Source organism: Lithobates pipiens, unplaced genomic scaffold, assembly GCF_037356315.1.
Source record: "Lithobates pipiens isolate NorthernLeopardFrog02 unplaced genomic scaffold, aLitPip1_a1.2 Scaffold_3, whole genome shotgun sequence".
Taxonomy (NCBI): Eukaryota; Metazoa; Chordata; class Amphibia; order Anura; family Ranidae; genus Lithobates; species Lithobates pipiens.
Window position 1 is genome coordinate 24,104,868 of NW_027507790.1, and position 19,960 is coordinate 24,124,827.

The following is a 19,960-nucleotide window of genomic DNA, read 5'->3' on the forward strand; positions in this document are numbered from 1 at the left end:
GCTGACATCCTGATGATCAGTGACTCATTCCTGCTAGGCACATTCATCTGTCAACTGGGAAATCCCAGGTCACATGTAAGAGGGACTAGGACTGGGCTGGTGTTAAACTGTTAAAGCCCCCTGTCTGCTTCTTCTTGGATAGGAACGCTACACTACCCACCTGCTGATGATGGAACCCTCTGGTATATTGTGGCAAACTCCTGGCCATAGGCCCACTCACAATATCCCTGGCCGTAGGCCTTAATATTCACGAGCAAAGGAATGTCTACACATGAACTGCATTTTCTGTACTTTACTGTAGCTTTGAAACATGTGACATCTAAAATCACATTTGTCATACTAGAAAACTGTTTGTTGATGAATGCCATACACAGGAGTAGACATTCTGTAGTTGTAATTTCTGCAGGGAATGCAAGCACATACAGTAATTTATAAGCCACCTTACATTTACATTTCCTCTTCTTGGGAGCACCACAGAGTTGGGATCACCCCCCCCCCCTCCATGTATACTAAGTCCACAGCATTCAGCTCTTTTCATCAAGAAGAGTCAATGTGCCCTCATTAGTATGTCGGTTTCTCGCAATGTCCCCCCATAGCTTTGCAAGCCCCAAGATGACTCCCCTGTTCTTATGCTTCATCCCTAGTGCCTTTTTCACCCCATTGCAAGACCCTCAGAAGAAGGTTAGGGAAGCCAAAATTACTACAGCTGTTCCTACTGAATCCTACACCTTCTTGCTTGGTACTTCAGCCCTTCAAAGGGCCCTAGCAGCTCTTGGGTAGTTGGGACTCATGCCCTAACTCTCTTTGGCATTTATATGGGCACTGACTACACCCATGACATCACTAAAGAGTTGACCTAACACCCAATTACACATTTTCCTTTACCATATTATACTAGGAACAGAACCATCTAGTCGAAAGAAAGCTAACTGCACATGTCTATAGACTGGGGCAATACTAAGTCCTTTAGGCCTGGTAGAGATTTTGATGGAATCCCCTTGAAACAAATCAACACTTTTATAAATATACACAGCATATGTGATTTATTTTTTAATTGGCCTATATACTTTAAATTAAGAAGCATAGCAGACTAGCCAACAGACCAACATTACAGCTCTTTATCACATATTTATTGTAAAACATAAAAATTTAAGAAAGTTCATCACAAAATATGATTTAATAAAAATCTTTACTTTCTTTAGAGTGATATTTTAAGAGCAGCATACAATAAAAACAAGGTTATTCCTCATTATCATTTATAGAAATTCCTTATATGATGCTGTAGGACTAATGGTAAACTTATTTTTATATTCAGACTGTACATATTCATTACAGCGTTGGCTAGCTCACTGTTACATGATGGATGCAAACACCATTTGAGTAACAATAAAATCTCCTTGCCTTTACTTTTTCTATATAGTACAGTAATATAGTAAGTTGCCCTATCTGCCCCCTAGATAATGGGTAAAATAGTACTTCTACTTCACTAGCCTTCCTAAATTAGTAAATTTAGGTGCTTCTTGCTGCCTGCTTGTTTGGGGTGCTAACCCATTCTGCCAACATTTTTTCAATTTTTTTTATTTCTGAGCTATGAGCTTGTATCTATTTAATAAATAAGTCAGCTGTAAAGAAAAATGCATTTATATTTATAGGTGGGCCTTCACAAAGAGGCTTCATTCTAAAACTCACCTCATGCTTTTTTACACCCCTCATAGAGAGTAGATTGTGTGAAATGTTGGTAGTAAGGATTAATGTTATCTTTCTACTCATGGTTGGGTTGAACTGCCCTTACCTTTCCACCCCACACAGTATTGAGCAAAGAAAAGTGAAACATTTTAATAGAAAGAGTCTTCAGTCTACACTGTCCTTCACCTCTTTCTTATTAAATTACCCAATCTGGGATTAAAGTTATCAGAGCTCTCCCATGCTTCAGTTGCTGTTTCCCTGCCCACGAATGACAACCCCCAAAGAGTAGTTTTGAGAGTAACTAAATTACAGTTGTAAATGAAGCATGAAAATATTTGAGATCCCAACAATCCAGTTACCATGCTCCCACGTTTAACAGCTCCATTACTTTAGTAGAAACAATTGTATTAGCACTGTGAAATATGCAGGTTGTTTTTTAATTTCATAAACCATGTGTCTAATTAAAAATTATACACTAACAGCGATTCAGTTTTTTTGTAATGACTATATAAGTGATACTAGTACCAATCCCTAGCTTAATATCACTGCATTACTCATTATTTGTTTTAAGATTATAAAACAATCAACAGAATAAAAATACCGTACTATTAATTAATAATCTTGTCTGATAATCCCAAAAAACCCCTTTGGGGAAACAACAGTTCAAATGTCCATATAATAAAATCTCCAATTAGAGAGGAACACCATCACCATTCAATATTATCAGTCCCCATAATACAAATGCTGTGAAGTTAGATATTAGGCCGTAAGGCTCCATCAGTGATGTAATATGCAGGCACATCTATCTCTATGCCTCCACCATTCCACCTCATGAAGTGCCCCGTTGTGAATCTGTTTACCAGCAGTTTGTATCTAAAATGTCTTTCAACAACAGCTCTGGTCACCATATAGCTAGTAGTGTCTTTGAGATAAACTTTAGTATCTTTCATGCTAGTTTGCAAGAAAAAATCCAGATATTGGCCTACCCTAGCTGTTACTGAATTTATACCATTTACTATTGGCCTAGATGGTGGTTTGATTGCATCCTTATGTATTTTAGGGACCATGTAAATCGTTGGTATTCTATTAACCCCCCTGGCGGTGTTCCCGAGTCTGGCTCGGGGTGGAAGTTTTGTACCAAAAGCGGTAACCCCGAGCCAGACTTGGGACCGTATCGCTGAATGCAGGAGGAGATTACTTAACTTCTCCCCTGTATCCAGCAATGTCCCCCCGCTGTAAGAGCGGCTCGTCCTATCACGGAGCCGATCTCCGTTCTCTGCGAGCGTTGTGACACACAGGGACGGAGATCGGCGCCAAATTCAAAAAGTAAAACACACACATTACATACAGTATAATGCAATCTTACAGATTGCATTGCTGTATGTAATTATTTCACATCCCCTTTGTCCCTAGTGTTCTGTCTAGTGCCCTGCATGCAGTTTTATATTATAAAAACTGTTCTTTATGCCTGGAACCTGGAGATTGTCCATAGCAACCAAAACTGTCCCTTTACATCAAAAATGATTTTAGACCATTGAGCGATAGCGATTTGTGTGGAGATCTGTCATCAAATATTGAAAAGTAATGACAGTGACAATTCTGCAACTGAGCAAATTTCAGTGTTTTTGATTTGGTTACATTATTGAATAATTTTTATTATTGTTATATTATTATTTGGTATAATTATTTATAGTTATTTATTATATTATAATTTATGATTTCATTTTTCAAACTTTATCATACCCAGAATGTCTGCTAGACTCTGGTTTGAACAGATTTAAGAGAGTCATTCCTAAGGATTGCAGGACTACAATATAAAACGCCAAATTTTCATGCAAAATAATTGTACCGCTTTTAGCACCTAAAATCCAAAATAATCCTACCACCAGGGAGGTTAAATGTGGGGCATAGATATAATTTCTCTTTCTTGGCTAAAACTCTAGAGTATTTCCGGTGCCGCATGTGGTAGCTGCGCCTTCTCTCAGCTCCTGCTCCAGGCACCCTAAATCGGCCTGAAAAAAATGGCCTGAGAGGCCCCTTCAGCCCATGTGCCACCACAGGGTGTTCCTCCTCACCCACTGGGCACAGATAGATCGCTTCGTGGAAAAAAATGGTCGTACGCGGCCGCAGCAGCTCCGCCGGAAATTGAGCCCTCGGCTTCGGCCTACCCGCACGTTGCAAAGAACGCTCAAATATCGGACATGGAGGTTAGTGGCAGCTCTGCCCCGGCATGCCTTGCACACCGCTCCACCCCAGGGATCAGCTCCTCCACTATCCCCGCAAACACACACTGCATTGCACAGGCAGTGGCGGCCCTCCTGACCCCCATGATCGCAGCCTCTGTGGAGAAAGTGGTCAATGATGGCATGAAGCAGTTAAAAGCACAACTAACCGAACACACCACCAGATTAAATGAACTGGAACACCGCGTATCAGAGGTAGAAGATGAACTCTACCAAGCCCAAGCCACGGACCAATCCCAAGATAAAACTAACCAATACATCATCCAAAAATTGGAAGACCTGGAAAACAGATCCAGACAGAGTAACCTGCGTTTAGTAGGTGTCCCTGAGTCACTCCCTTCTGCTGCTTTAACAGAATTTTGCTGAAAAAGCATTCCCGAAGCCATGGGCCTGGCAGGCCCATTTACGGTGGAACGTGCACACCGTATGGGATCCTTCAATGCTGAACGCAAGTCCCCGCAGCCCATCATTGACAAGTATCTCAACTATGCCGACAAGTCGATTCTCCTCCAGAAATTCCGGCAATCCCCTGATCTTCACATTGATGGGGTAAAAATCCTCATCTTTGCCGATTATTCTATTGAAATCTCCAAGAAGAGAAAAGCCTTCCAACCGATTTGCTTTGAATTGTTCAAGCAGCAAATAAAATTGACCCTGCCATTCCTGGCAACCTTACGCCTTAAGTCACCTAAAGGAGATCAGCTTTCATTCCAGGATCCCTCGGAAGCGGAATCTTATCTTCACTCGCTTAGGCCGGACTCATTCCCCCACACGCCTTCCAAATCTGCAGCCAGCCTCTGCTCTCTGGAACAGGGTAGCCCACGCAAAGACTCTCCCAAACGCTTCAGGCCTTCTGTTCCTGATCACCGCAACTGCAACACCCTGCACTGAAATCTGCTGGTCTGCCTAAGGATTTCTACTCCTCTACCTCAGGTCGTATGACTTGTATCTTATTGTGTGTTTTTCTTTCCGAGCAGCTGCAATGCCCTAATCTGATGCAGGGGCCCTCCAGCAGCAGCCCACAGACAACATCTGGACTCTGACCCCTTTTCAGACCACTGGCCTCATGCGATATCCAGCACTGTTATCGTTCATAGATGTACCACAGGGCCTACTGGCCACTGGTCTCTCTCATGATGTTAAAGTTTCTTATTCCACGGTTTTCTCCGATTATTCTATGTTTTAAAGTTTTTTCTTTTTTTGTATGTGCCTTGTCTTCTTCAAGAGTCCACTGTGCACCACTCCTGGCTTTTTCTCTCTAGCACCCGCCCCGAATTGCCCACATGCCTTACCAATGAATTTAGGGCGCTCAGGCACATTTGCTATCCCCTACTTCCTAGGGTCCTGTATGGGGAACCGCTTTGCACAGTGAACTCATGCGGAAAAAAGTGAAGTTTGCACTAACAGTTGCTGTAGTTGTTGTGTTGGTTCTACCTGTCCTGACCTTTTCCATCCTTCCTCCCCTTCTCCCCCTTCCCCCTCTACCTACCCCTTACATCCTCCACCTGAGGGCTAGACGCTTCTATTTTTCCTTTAGTCCCGGTCTTAAGTCAAGTCTCCACTATTCCACTAGTGGAGCACCAGACCCACGGCCTTTCTGCACATTCTCTCCACCTTATAATCTCTTAGGGTAGTATCATGGAATGTGAAGGGTCTCCGTTCTCCTCATAAGAGAATGAAGATCCTTCGCCACCTTATACGGTTAAAGACTGACATAGCCTTATTACAAGAAACCCACCTCCCAGCTTCTGACTTCCATCGTATGCTGAAACTTTGGGTGGGCTCGGTCCTAGGCTCAGAATCAGTTGGACGAAAAGCTGGTGTCCTCCTCCTGATTCATAGGAACCTCCCATGTTCCGTACTCTCCACTCACACAGATGACCAAGGGCGGCTTCTCTTGACCCAAGTTAAAATAGGCTCCAAGGAATTGATGATCTCCACTATATATGCCCCCAACAGTCCGTCCAAATCCTTTTACTGTCAGCTATCCACATGGCTCCTTAAAACCACCCATATTCCCCATCTAATCGAGGGAGATTTTAACGATATCATGGATCCCACAGATGACAGGTCCTCCCGAAACTCTTTCCTTTGAATTTCCCCCCCGCCACCCCCTCCCTGTTTGCCTCCACTATGGAATCCTTACATCTGATGGACATTTGGCGGCTATCCCATCCGATAGATAGGGAATTCACCTTTTATTCTAACCTCCACAAGGTCCTGACCATGATTGACTATTTTTTTTGGATCCGACAATCTTCTACCTCTGATCTCGGATTCAGGGGTAGAAGACATAGCCATTTCTGATCACGCCCTCATAACACTCACACTGGACCATTTGGACCTCCCGCCACACCCAAACAACACACTTTCCCCTCATTCCTCCACAACAATACTGACTTCAGGGACTATATGCAACGCTCCTGGGAGGAGTTCTCCTCTACCAATTCCCCTCATTTGAGTGATCTGAACCTCCTGTGGGATGCTGGTAAAGCATTCGTACGGGGTCGGATCATATCCTATGCCTCCACGTTTAAATGGAATGCCTTGGCCAAGTTCAAGTTAGCTAGTGCCAGACTTCATAGAGCATGACTCTCCATTGCCACCTCCTCCTCCTCTGTGGACAGAGATGAATGGTCAGCCACTAAATATTCCTTTGACTCCTGGGCATCTACCTTTGAACTCACCAAAAGAGCATACTTCGACGCCACCCTACACAAATTTGGGAATAAGTCTGGCAAGCTTCTTTCCAGGCTTTGCAAAGGCCCTTCCCGGCCAACCCACATTACCTCCCTCCGTGACCACTCGGGGGCCGTCCATTCCACCCCCCGGCATAAACAAGACTATGCTGGATTTTTACACAGCCCTCTATGGCCAGACCCAATTGACAAGAACGCAGCCCGCTCTTTCCTAGACAAAGTGCAAATACCACACATCTCTCCCACCCAGTTAGAGTCCCTGATCTCCCCTATCACAGCTGACGAAATAGAATGCACTATTAGAAGTCTTCGCCCTTCTAAAGCTCCCGGCCCAGATGGTTTTAACGGCGAGTTCTACAAAACTCTCCCTAATATCACGGTACCCATACTCCATTCGGTTTACTCTGGCATCTGGTCAGGTGGTCCATATCTTCCCACGGGCAATCAAACGATCATCAAACTCCTCGCCAAGAAGGGAAAGGATCCACTGGAACCATGTTCCTACAGGCCTATCTCTTTGCTCAACCTGGATGTAAAAATCCTGTCAAAAATTGCAGCATCCAGGCTAGCGGCCATCCTTCCTGATCTCATACACCCTGCCCAATCTGGCTTTGTAAAAGGACGTACACCCACCTTGAACATAGGCACTTTTACCCCTCGAACAAGCCAAACGAGACCCTAAGGGAGATTACGCCATCATCACCCTAGATGCAGAGAAAGCCTTCGATAATGTCAGCTTCGACTGGCTCTCACTTTCACTCGCCAAAATGGGTTTTTCGGGCCCCTTCTGTCCCCTCATAAATTCTATGTACACAGCCCCCTTGGCTAGATTGGTTGCAGCGGGTCTCCTCTCTGAGGAATTCCGCCTCCACAAAGGGACCAGACAAGGATGTCCTCTGTCCCCCCTACTATTTAACATCGCCCTGGAACCTCTCTCCAGATTTCTATCCCAGAGTGCTCCCCTACGTTGCATCACTGTAGGTTCTACGGAACTCCGTACATCTCTCTTAACAGACGACGTCCTCATTTTCACATCCAATCCCTCAACTGACATCCTGCACATTAAAAATATATTTGATGACTTTATGGTATATTCGGGACTCCGCATTAATTACTCCAAAAGCAAAATATTTCCTATTGGCAAACACTCCTCACCCCCTTGGACGCAACACTCCCTCTTCCAGGTTGCCCCGTCACACATCACCTACCTAGGGATAAAGATAGGGAAACTACCCTCCTCCCTCTACCATCTCAATTTCCCCCCTCTTTTTACTAAACTTAATCAAGAGTTATCAAACTGGAAGGATCTCCCCCTGTCACTCATGGGAAGGTGCCACCTTGTTAAAATTATAAGCTTTGCCAGACTGCTGTACCCTCTGCAAACTATTCCTATATTGTTAAACCATAAAGATGTTTTGGCCCTAAACTCGCAAATCTCTAAATGTATCTGGCATGGCAAAAAGCCTCGTATAGCGTTCAAGAAACTACACCTTCCTAGGAGTGAAGGTGGTATTAGTCTACCTCATATCAGAATGTATAACCTTGCTTGTCTGCTAAGGACCAGTCTAGACTGGTTAACTCAACAATCACGTCACTCGAACTATGATATGGAATCTGCTATGGCCCACCCTTACTCTTTGGTGGCCTTTCTTCACTGCAAATGGAAAGCTGCCCCCCCCCCCCCACATCAACACAATCTTCTGCTACGGGACACGGTCCTGGCCTGGAGAGAGAACAGAAAAATCCTCAAGCTCCCGCCTTTCATCTCATCTCTCTTGCCCATCCAATGGAACCCTGGATTCCTCCCTGGTCTCCACTACAAATCCTTTGAACTATGGCAGCAACGTGGCCTCTCAAAATTCTCCACACTGTGTAATACCTCTACTGGAAAGCCGCTACCCTTTTTGACTGTATCAACCTTGTTTTCCCTACCTACCTCTTACGCCTTTTATTACAAGCAATGCATCCGTTTTCTTTCCAGCACATGCAAAGTGGAATCTCTGAGGTTTAAACCTAGCTTTTTGGACCGTCTACTTCAGAATGGCCACTACTCAATCTCGGATATATACAAACCTCTTTTAAGGGACTTCTCACCACCGCTCTCGTCATCGTCTGTGGCCAACTGGTGTAAAGACTTCCCAGATTCCGACCTAGATGAAAAGCTCCTCTCTGGCCTCCGGGAGGTTCTCCGCCTAACCCCGAATGAAACTTGAAGGGAAACTCAGCTCAAAATTGCTCACTGGGCCTATATCCCTTCCCTCTCCACCAAATCCAACAAGGATGGAGCCCTTTGCCCTTTATGTTCAGTCCCTAGACCCTCTCTTTCACAACGTTTCTGGTCATGCTCCTTCATCTCCTTATTCTGGGACCGAGTCATATCCTTCATACTGGAGGTCACCTTGCTGAAACTGCCCAAGGACCCCCTCCTTTTGATTTTTGGCTACTGGGACCCCCTACTGTTACCCTGGTCCTTATCTTCCAAGGCCTCTACCCTTAAAAGACCGGCCGTTTACCCTCCCTCCAGAGACTGGATCCCAATTTGCCTACTCATTGCTAGAAGACTTATCCTCAGGAATTGCATTTCTTCTCAAAGCCCGCCCATCTCCCAACTCAAGCAAGAATGTCTTACACTTTTATACAGAGAATGACTCCTCACGGACTTTAAAGATTCCAAATCCAGATCTCGCTTCTTTTTTAGATGTCAAGCTTTCATCTCCTCAGCTCTCTCTTCAGATGACCAACTGGCACTACATACACTCTCCTTCTCCTTTGATGAGCCAATCCCTGAGGAATCGCAATCCTAAATTTTACCCTCCACCCGTCATCGCCTCTGGTTGGTGTAAGGTGTTCGTCTTCTAGATTCCCCTGGATAGCCTAGGCTGGAGTGGCTCAATGGAGGTCCCAAACGCCGGCGGTTATTCAAATACACATACACTCATGGGTACGTGGTGAAGATTACAGGGTTTAATGGAAAGTGGACCGTCTTTTATGTGGTAATTTACAAAGCCCTGCCCTGTGAGGGGCCCATAGGGTGGATTTTACACATACATCAACAATTTTCTTAAACTCATGACATTATGTAAGTCAAAGGTTAAATACAATCTTCTGATTTATTTAGGACTTATTTTGCCATTTCAGCATCTGCTGACTGACCATATTCTTGCGTAACCAGTCCTATCTATCCCTGTGCCTCTTACCACAGACAGATGTTTCCTGATATGTCAACATCTTGCATCTTAATTCTGAACCTATTGAAATGCACGCCTAAGCATATTATCTTAGACCTTTGACTTAGTACATCTTTGGTAACCTCAATAGGTATTCCCTTATAATCCTCCCTTTGATCATTCTGTGATTTACATAATGATCATTCCTTTTCTAATTTAATAGCACAGGCTTCATATTCCGAACCCTCGTGCTCTTGGTTTTTATACCATACCGTTGGACCTTTAACAATGGAAGTGAGTTTTAGATCCTCCGGAGCGGCCGTGTTTCCCTTTTTACATAAACATTTGATTATCTTATAACAGGCATATAAGAATAGAATGAAGAGGATCACAGTGGCAATTATCATGGCAGTATTTCGGAGCCAAGATATTAATCCCCCAAAACTAAAACTGCTCGAGAATGGATCCCAGTTTTTTTCCTATGTTTCTTGCCTCTTTCTGTAGTTTATTTACCTCTTCCCTGTGTTGGGCAATAACGTCATAATAGTCTGGGACTTCGATGCTGGTATTATGAATCCAGGTACAGCACTCATAATCCTCAGTAGTCTCACAGAGGCCAGTAAGGGCTGCACTCATACTTTCTATAGCCAACTCATGTAGTTCTAGTTGCTTCCTAATTGCCCTAGTTTCTAGATTTAGTTTGGTTATGTCATCAGAATTTTCCTCCAGAATCTCATCAATTATGCCAGTGTAGTTATTTATTCTTTTCATTAGGTCAATTCCCCACCCTGTCCAGGAAGGGAACCATGCCCAGGCCATATCTTTTTCTAAAAACAATTCTCGTTTATTACGGTGTCTAAGGGGATATCTAGGATGCATGCTAGCTTCAAGGAGGTGACTTCCCTTGTTATCCCCTAATACCCCCATGATAGGAACCAGGGCTGCAAGGTAACACCACCCCTGGGGTTTGGTTGGGATCCAGGGGTGACAGAGTTTGCCGCAGCATATATATATGGTATTTCCTAGAGCTAGGGGCCGTTTATGGAACACGTTCCTAAGAGTATCAGAAAGGCCAGAGAGCACCAGAATTGACATTAATTGGTGTATTGTAGACTTGGTACTGGAGCTAAGAAAGTCTAAAAAGGTGGCATTTAGGGTGGGATCTGAAGTATGGAAGAAAGAAGGACTGTTAAGCGATGTCATTGAAATGTTAAGTTTTGCTTGTTTGCAAACCTCGGCTCCATCTGTGGTGTTTCCCAGTTGGAAACACCAGTCTGGGAAGTGGCTTCTACCTATAATTTGGAAAGTGAGGGTTTTATTTGAAAGGGTCCTAGTAACATTCGTTAGGACGATAGGGGGTGTTCCATTAAGGAGGGGGGTAAAATTCAAGGGGACTGCCATGAGAGGGATTCTAGCTGTACTGGGATGTAGCTTGCTGCAGATCCAGCATTTCTCAAAACCGGATTTTTGAGCATAGCTATATTTGAATTTTAGTAGTAACATCTTGTCAGTCAGTCCCTTAGGTGACTCATTAACGGGTACAATACTTCTACTATGTCTTTGGCCGGGGGTATTATTCATCTTAGGTGGTCCACATATCCCTTTTAATAGACCTAAGTCTTCTGGATGATATATACAGTTGGCTATAAACCATGTGGGCAGGAATACAAATAGTACCAGACTACCCCAAAGGCATACAGCCTTCCCTGACACTGAAGGTAAAAACATTTCTACAAGTTCTTATGCTTGTCCTTCTTCCTCGCTATCGTGTAAGGTTTCAAGGGTTAATTGTCCAATGCCTTCCTGAATCTCTTGCAGTTCCGGTAGCTGTTCAGGTGGGTCGGGTCCTCCTTCAATAGGTGGGGGGTCGGGGGTTGTGGGAAGCGGTGGGCACTTTTTCAGTCTGCTGACGTGGATCCAGGTGTTTCCTTGGTCAGTCAGGACCGCAGTTCTGGACACCTTTTCAACCTTCCAAGGTCCAGAGTAGATTGGTCCGATCCTCTTTTTGTGGGCCAGTTGCTTGACTAGCACTTGATCTCCTGGGATGAAGGGGTGTGTTGGCTCTGTGGAGAGAGGAGAGAAGGTGACAGAAACTTGTTCGTTCATTTCATGAAGCATACTTACCAGGTTTTTCACGTACATTTCCTGTTGGGAATAAATGTCAATATCAGTGTCTTGGTCTAATGGGGGTAATTCTATGTTTGCGGGGACTCCCATCAAAATTTCAAAAGGTGAAAGTTTCGTTCTGGCGTGGGGTGCCGTCCTAATCTGGAATAGCACAGAAGGGAGGTGATCAAGCCATCCCTTCATTGTGCCCCCTGTGGCCTTTTTCAATTTATCCTTTATATTTCTATTCATTCTTTCCACTACCCCTGCACTTTGAGGGTGATAGGGGATGTGTAGTTTCCATTGCAGCCCTAACAATTTAGCCACAGCCTGGGTAACGGAGGAGCTGAATGCAGGTCCCCTATCTGACCAAATAGATGTTGGTATGCCAAACCTACAAATCCAGTTATTCAGCAAGCATTTTGCTGCTATATTGGCTGTCTCACCTGCACAGGGAGTGGCTTCAACCCAGCCTGAAAATTTATCTATGACAACGCACAGGAATTTTAGGTTCCCCTTTTGTTTTGGCATGTGTGTGAAGTCTACTTGTAAATCTGTAAGGGGACCTATTGGTGGGGGTAGATGACCATGTAGGCCATGCCGTTTGCCCTGCACATTGTTTTGAGCACAGGTAAGGCAACTTGTGGTCAGGAGTTTGACTTGTTTGTTCAAGGCGTTTGTGCAGAAAGATTTGGTGTACATAGTGGCTAAAGGGACGGCACCTATGTGTCCTGGACCATGAAGGTAGGAGAGAATTAGAATACTGCTTGCCTCAGGTATTCCCAATATCTTCCCCTCTTTTGACCACAGACCCTCTGGGTCTTTGGTCAAGCCAGCCTTCACCCAATACAAGACATCTTCCTCAGTGGCTAATGATTGCATTTGTGCCACTACAGATTTAAAGTTAGGACAGGTGAAATGATCCTTAAAGTACATGGACGTGGGGGTGGGCTCCTGGGTGGAGGACTGGGCTGCCTTTTTCGCTTCTCGGTCAGCTAAGGCATTTCCCTTGGAAAGTCTGCTATTATCTGAAGAATGTGCTTTTACTTTAATTATTGCCACCTCTTTTGGGAGCAAAATAGCCCGAAGAAGTGCCTGAATCTGGGTAGCATTGGAAATAGGTTTATTATCCGCTGTTTTAAAACCTCTTTTAGCCCATATTACTCCGAAGTCATGCACCACCCCAAATGCATATCTACTGTCTGTGTAAATGTTCACCTTCTTATCTGTAAATAAAATGCAGGCCCTGGTGAGGGCTTCTAGTTCAGCCACCTGAGCCGAAGAGGGGGGCAGTGGTTTGGCTTCTAATACCTTGTTTGGCAACTGGACTATTGCATATCCTGTTTGGAAGGTGGAATCGGAGGGACGGGAGCAACTACCGTCCACAAAAACATCGTCTGCATTGGTAATCGGTACGTCGGTGAGGTCTGGTCTTGGTGATGTGATAGACTCCACTCGTGTTATACAGTCATGAAACTGGTCTGGGTCTTGTGGTAGGCGTAACATGGAGTGCAAGAGACGGACGGCAGGGTTGTTGGCGGGAACATATTTGAGAGACAGATTGTCTGTGTTCATGAGGGAAATCTCATATCCACTGAGTCTTTGTGAGGTCATGTGTTGGGTGTTCATGTTCTGTATGAGGTGGGTGACAGAATGTGTGGTGTAAAGCGTCATCGGGTGTCCCAAGACCATCTTGTTGGCATCTTGTACGGCCATAGCACAGGCGGCTAAATTCTGAAGGCATGATGGCATGCCTTGAACCTGAAGGGGGAGTTTTTTAGATAGGTAGGAGACAGGGCGGTAGCCTGTTCCATGCTGTTGTGTCAAAACCGCGGCAAAAGAGGTCCCCGAGACTACACAGTATAGTTGAAAAGCTTTACCATAGTCTACCAACCCCAGGGCGGGTGCACATGACAAACTGTTCAATAGGGCCTGGAAGGCTTTAAGCCGTTCCTCTGTCCAATCAACCTGCCTAGGGGCTGTTGAGGCGGTGGCCTCTCTTAGTATGCCATCATAATGAGAACAGTCGGGGATCCACTGGCGGCAATACACCACAGCGCCCAAGAATGAGAGCAGGGCTGCCTTGTCTTTTGGGGGGCTCAGAGCTTGTAGGGCTGCGGCGCATTTGGGGGAGACCATCCTTGTCCCCCTTTTTAGTATGCACCCCAAGTATTCCACTTGTGGCATACACCACTGTATCTTCTTTCTGGATGCTAAATGCCCAATGTGGGCTAGATGGTTCAACAGAGATGTGGAATCGACCGCACAATCTTCAGCAGTGCGACTGCACAAGAGCAAGTCGTCCACATACTGTATTAGCACCGACCCTCGCTCAGGCGTCCAAGATTTGACAGTCTCATTGAGTACCATAGAGAAGGCAGCAGGACTATCAACATACCCCTGAGGCAGGCGTGTCCAGGTTAACTGACCCATCAACTGGCCCTCCGTCCAGGAGAAGGCAAACATAGGCTGGGCCTCTTCCGCAATGGGAATGCTAAAGAAGGCATTTGCTAAATCAATCACTGTGTAGCATAGAGAATGTGCCGGTATACATGAGAAGATAAAAGTGATGTCTGAGACTAGGGGTGGAAGTGGAATCACTTGTTTGTTAACTGCCCTTAGGTCTTGTACAAGTCTCCACTCCCCACTGGCCTTTTTTACGGGGTAAATGGGCGTGTTCCAGGGACTGATGATTGGTTTCAGGATACCTTTTGATATGTAATCATTAATTTGAGGGGAGATGCCTTTGACTTTCTCTGGGGGTAGGGGATACTGTTTTTTTTTTTTTTTAAATTGTATTTTTATTGAAAATATAAAGATAACAATGACAAAGTGTTTGCATAAATGCACAGGTAAACAGTAAGTCCATCATATAAAACAAATCAGAAACAGAGAGGGGGGAGGGAGGAGAGGGGAGGGAGGAGAGGGGAGGGAAGAAAGAGGAGGGGGGGGGGTAGGATATTTCAGCACATTCAGTATATCCTCACATAAATTAACAATTATTTGTGGTACAAAACAGCAATCGTCACAATCAAATAGGCATAGGACAGTGAGCAGGAAATGTGGAAACTTCATTCCTTTAGAAGGGCATGGAACAGTGTGAACGTGCAATTTGAGCCTTAAACTCAGCGTAGGAGGTCCAAACTGAGAAGACTATATTAAGTAGCAGTATATAGTTTAGAGCGATACCACAGATCCCAAATCATTGAGAACTGAGGCATAGTGTCATGGACTATGGCTGTAAGCTTTTCCCTACGGCCGATATGTTCTAGGTTCTGCAAGACTTGGGGGAAAGTGGGCGGGGTACGTGATAGCCACCGTATAGGGATAGCTCTCTTAGCTGCTAACAAAATAAAGGTGGCAAGCTTCTGAGCATGTCTAGAGAGTCCAGGAATCGGAAACCCTAGTAAGAAGTACAGAGGGTCTAATGGGAGGGAAATCTCCAACAAGTCTTGGACGAAGGATTGTATTGTATAGTGATGGCCGAACGGTTCGCCCGGCGGTCGTTTCGCGGCGAATTTCCGACATTCGCGGTCCGCACGTTCGAACGCCTTTTTCCGTCGTTCGCCGCGGCGGACTTACGTGTTTAATGTATACAAGAACTTTAACCTTTGGTGACACGTTTATCATGTGATACAGGACAGCCAATTGAGACATGACAGCACATGGACACTTGTACATTCCCCCTAACCTATAAATACACCCGATCCGGTGGCCATTTTACATTCTTTCTTCTGTTACGATAGGGACAGGTTCCTGTGTGGAGTAGGGAGAGATAAACCACTAGCTATTTGGTACACAAAAGTTCTTTTCAGGACTGGTATAGGTGTTAGGTGTTGATAGGTTTGCTGTGCTGCTGATTCTTGCAGCAGCCTGAGTGTCTTTTGTTAGTTTAGAGAAAGGGAAAGGACGGTGTATGCTACAGGGACAGCCAGATTAGTCTTTCATCATCATCATCATCATCATCATCATTAGCTGTTACTATCAAGGTCCACAAAAGAGCTGTTCCAGTAACCACTAATCGTTCTCTTTTTTTGCCAATTTGTATAGGGACAGGAAGGAAGCAGTGTTGTCAGGCAGTGAGGGTAATTTTAAAGACTTGCTGTTATTATTAGTTCCACAAAGGTTCTTTTCAGGACTGGTATCAGTGGTACAGTAATAGGCTTGTACATGTATAATATTCTTTCTTCCAAATATAGAAAGGATATTATACTTGACTGCTGCCCTTCTGCTGCAGTCTGCTAAACATTCACAACTCACTTGTTCCACAAAAGTTCTTATAAGGACTGGTAACTTGGTATAGGGTGCTACGGTACATAGGCTTGAGTGCGGTACAGTCTGCTGTTCTGTAAGGACCGCTATCGGTCCACAATAGATAGGGTTGACGTGCACCACTGCTGACCGCTGCCCTATACTGCAGCAGTCCTTCAGCGGTATAGGGACTGACGTACAGTCTGCTAATCACTAACACACAACCTGCTTGTTCCACAAAAGTTCTTATAAGGACTGGTAACTTGGTATAGGGTGCTACGGTACATAGGCTTGAGTGCGGTACAGTCTGCTGTTCTGTAAGGACCGCTATCGGTCCACAATAGATAGGGTTGACGTGCACCACTGCTGACCGCTGCCCTATACTGCAGCAGTCCTTCAGCGGTATAGGGACTGACGTACAGTCTGCTAAACACTAATACACAACCTGCTTGGTCCACAAAAGTTCTTATAAGGACTGGTAACTTGGTATAGGGTGCTACGGTACATAGGCTTGAGTGCGGTACAGTCTGCTGTTCTGTAAGGACCGCTATCGGTCCACAATAGATAGGGTTGACGTGCACCACTGCTGACCGCTGCCCTATACTGCAGCAGTCCTTCAGCGGTATAGGGACTGACGTACAGTCTGCTAAACACTAATACACAACCTGCTTGGTCCACAAAAGTTCTTATAAGGACTGGTAACTTGGTATAGGGTGCTACGGTACATAGGCTTGAGTGCGGTACAGTCTGCTGTTCTGTAAGGACCGCTATCGGTCCACAATAGATAGGGTTGACGTGCACCACTGCTGACCGCTCACCTATACTGCAGCAGTCCTTCAGCGGTATAGGGACTGACGTACAGTCTGCTAATCACTAACACACAACCTGCTTGTTCCACAAAAGTTCTTATAAGGACTGGTAACTTGGTATAGGGTGCTACGGTACATAGGCTTGAGTGCGGTACAGTCTGCTGTTCTGTAAGGACCGCTATCGGTCCACAATAGATAGGGTTGACGTGCACCACTGCTGACCGCTGCCCTATACTGCAGCAGTCCTTCAGCGGTATAGGGACTGACGTACAGTCTGCTAATCACTAACACACAACCTGCTTGTTCCACAAAAGTTCTTATAAGGACTGGTAACTTGGTATAGGGTGCTACGGTACATAGGCTTGAGTGCGGTACAGTCTGCTGTTCTGTAAGGACCGCTATCGGTCCACAATAGATAGGGTTGACGTGCACCACTGCTGACCGCTGCCCTATACTGCAGCAGTCCTTCAGCGGTATAGGGACTGACGTACAGTCTGCTAAACACTAATACACAACCTGCTTGGTCCACAAAAGTTCTTATAAGGACTGGTAACTTGGTATAGGGTGCTACGGTACATAGGCTTGAGTGCGGTACAGTCTGCTGTTCTGTAAGGACCGCTATAGGTCCACAATAGATAGGGTTGACGTGCACCACTGCTGACCGCTCACCTATACTGCAGCAGTCCTTCAGCGGTATAGGGACTGACGTACAGTCTGCTAATCACTAACACACAACCTGCTTGTTCCACAAAAGTTCTTATAAGGACTGGTAACTTGGTATAGGGTGCTACGGTACATAGGCTTGAGTGCGGTACAGTCTGCTGTTCTGTAAGGACCGCTATCGGTCCACAATAGATAGGGTTGACGTGCACCACTGCTGACCGCTGCCCTATACTGCAGCAGTCCTTCAGCGGTATAGGGACTGACGTACAGTCTGCTAAACACTAATACACAACCTGCTTGGTCCACAAAAGTTCTTATAAGGACTGGTAACTTGGTATAGGGTGCTACGGTACATAGGCTTGAGTGCGGTACAGTCTGCTGTTCTGTAAGGACCGCTATCGGTCCACAATAGATAGGGTTGACGTGCACCACTGCTGACCGCTCACCTATACTGCAGCAGTCCTTCAGCGGTATAGGGACTGACGTACAGTCTGCTAATCACTAACACACAACCTGCTTGTTCCACAAAAGTTCTTATAAGGACTGGTAACTTGGTATAGGGTGCTACGGTACATAGGCTTGAGTGCGGTACAGTCTGCTGTTCTGTAAGGACCGCTATCGGTCCACAATAGATAGGGTTGACGTGCACCACTGCTGACCGCTGCCCTATACTGCAGCAGTCCTTCAGCGGTATAGGGACTGACGTACAGTCTGCTAAACACTAATACACAACCTGCTTGTTCCACAAAAGTTCTTATAAGGACTGGTAACTTGGTATAGGGTGCTACGGTACATAGGCTTGAGTGCGGTACAGTCTGCTGTTCTGTAAGGACCGCTATCGGTCCACAATAGATAGGGTTGACGTGCACCACTGCTGACCGCTCACCTATACTGCAGCAGTCCTTCAGCGGTATAGGGACTGACGTACAGTCTGCTAATCACTAACACACAACCTGCTTGTTCCACAAAAGTTCTTATAAGGACTGGTAACTTGGTATAGGGTGCTACGGTACATAGGCTTGAGTGCGGTACAGTCTGCTGTTCTGTAAGGACCGCTATCGGTCCACAATAGATAGGGTTGACGTGCACCACTGCTGACCGCTCACCTATACTGCAGCAGTCCTTCAGCGGTATAGGGACTGACGTACAGTCTGCTAATCACTAACACACAACCTGCTTGTTCCACAAAAGTTCTTATAAGGACTGGTAACTTGGTATAGGGTGCTACGGTACATAGGCTTGAGTGCGGTACAGTCTGCTGTTCTGTAAGGACCGCTATCGGTCCACAATAGATAGGGTTGACGTGCACCACTGCTGACCGCTGCCCTATACTGCAGCAGTCCTTCAGCGGTATAGGGACTGACGTACAGTCTGCTAAACACTAATACACAACCTGCTTGTTCCACAAAAGTTCTTATAAGGACTGGTAACTTGGTATAGGGTGCTACGGTACATAGGCTTGAGTGCGGTACAGTCTGCTGTTCTGTAAGGACCGCTATCGGTCCACAATAGATAGGGTTGACGTGCACCACTGCTGACCGCTCACCTATACTGCAGCAGTCCTTCAGCGGTATAGGGACTGACGTACAGTCTGCTAATCACTAACACACAACCTGCTTGTTCCACAAAAGTTCTTATAAGGACTGGTAACTTGGTATAGGGTGCTACGGTACATAGGCTTGAGTGCGGTACAGTCTGCTGTTCTGTAAGGACCGCTATCGGTCCACAATAGATAGGGTTGACGTGCACCACTGCTGACCGCTGCCCTATACTGCAGCAGTCCTTCAGCGGTATAGGGACTGACGTACAGTCTGCTAAACACTAATACACAACCTGCTTGGTCCACAAAAGTTCTTATAAGGACTGGTAACTTGGTATAGGGTGCTACGGTACATAGGCTTGAGTGCGGTACAGTCTGCTGTTCTGTAAGGACCGCTATAGGTCCACAATAGATAGGGTTGACGTGCACCACTGCTGACCGCTCACCTATACTGCAGCAGTCCTTCAGCGGTATAGGGACTAAGAGTTTTGTCACAGGGTCATTTAAAAAATGACATGCAGAGGAAGAGGCAGGCCCTTCCGCAGGGGTGGTAGGGGTAGGGCAGGAGCAACAGGCTTGAGCCAAAGTGGGAAGTTGCAGAAGGTGCGTTCAATTACTTTAAAGGATGCACCAGACTTGGTTGAGTGGCTCGCTCAGCCTTACTCTTCTGCACCCTCCTCATCCTCTCGATCTGCACCCTCTTCTTCACTCTCTGCTATGTGCACCCCCAAAGACACTACCACCAACAACACGACCACCACCACCACCACCACATACCTTCCGCTTGAGTCACTGG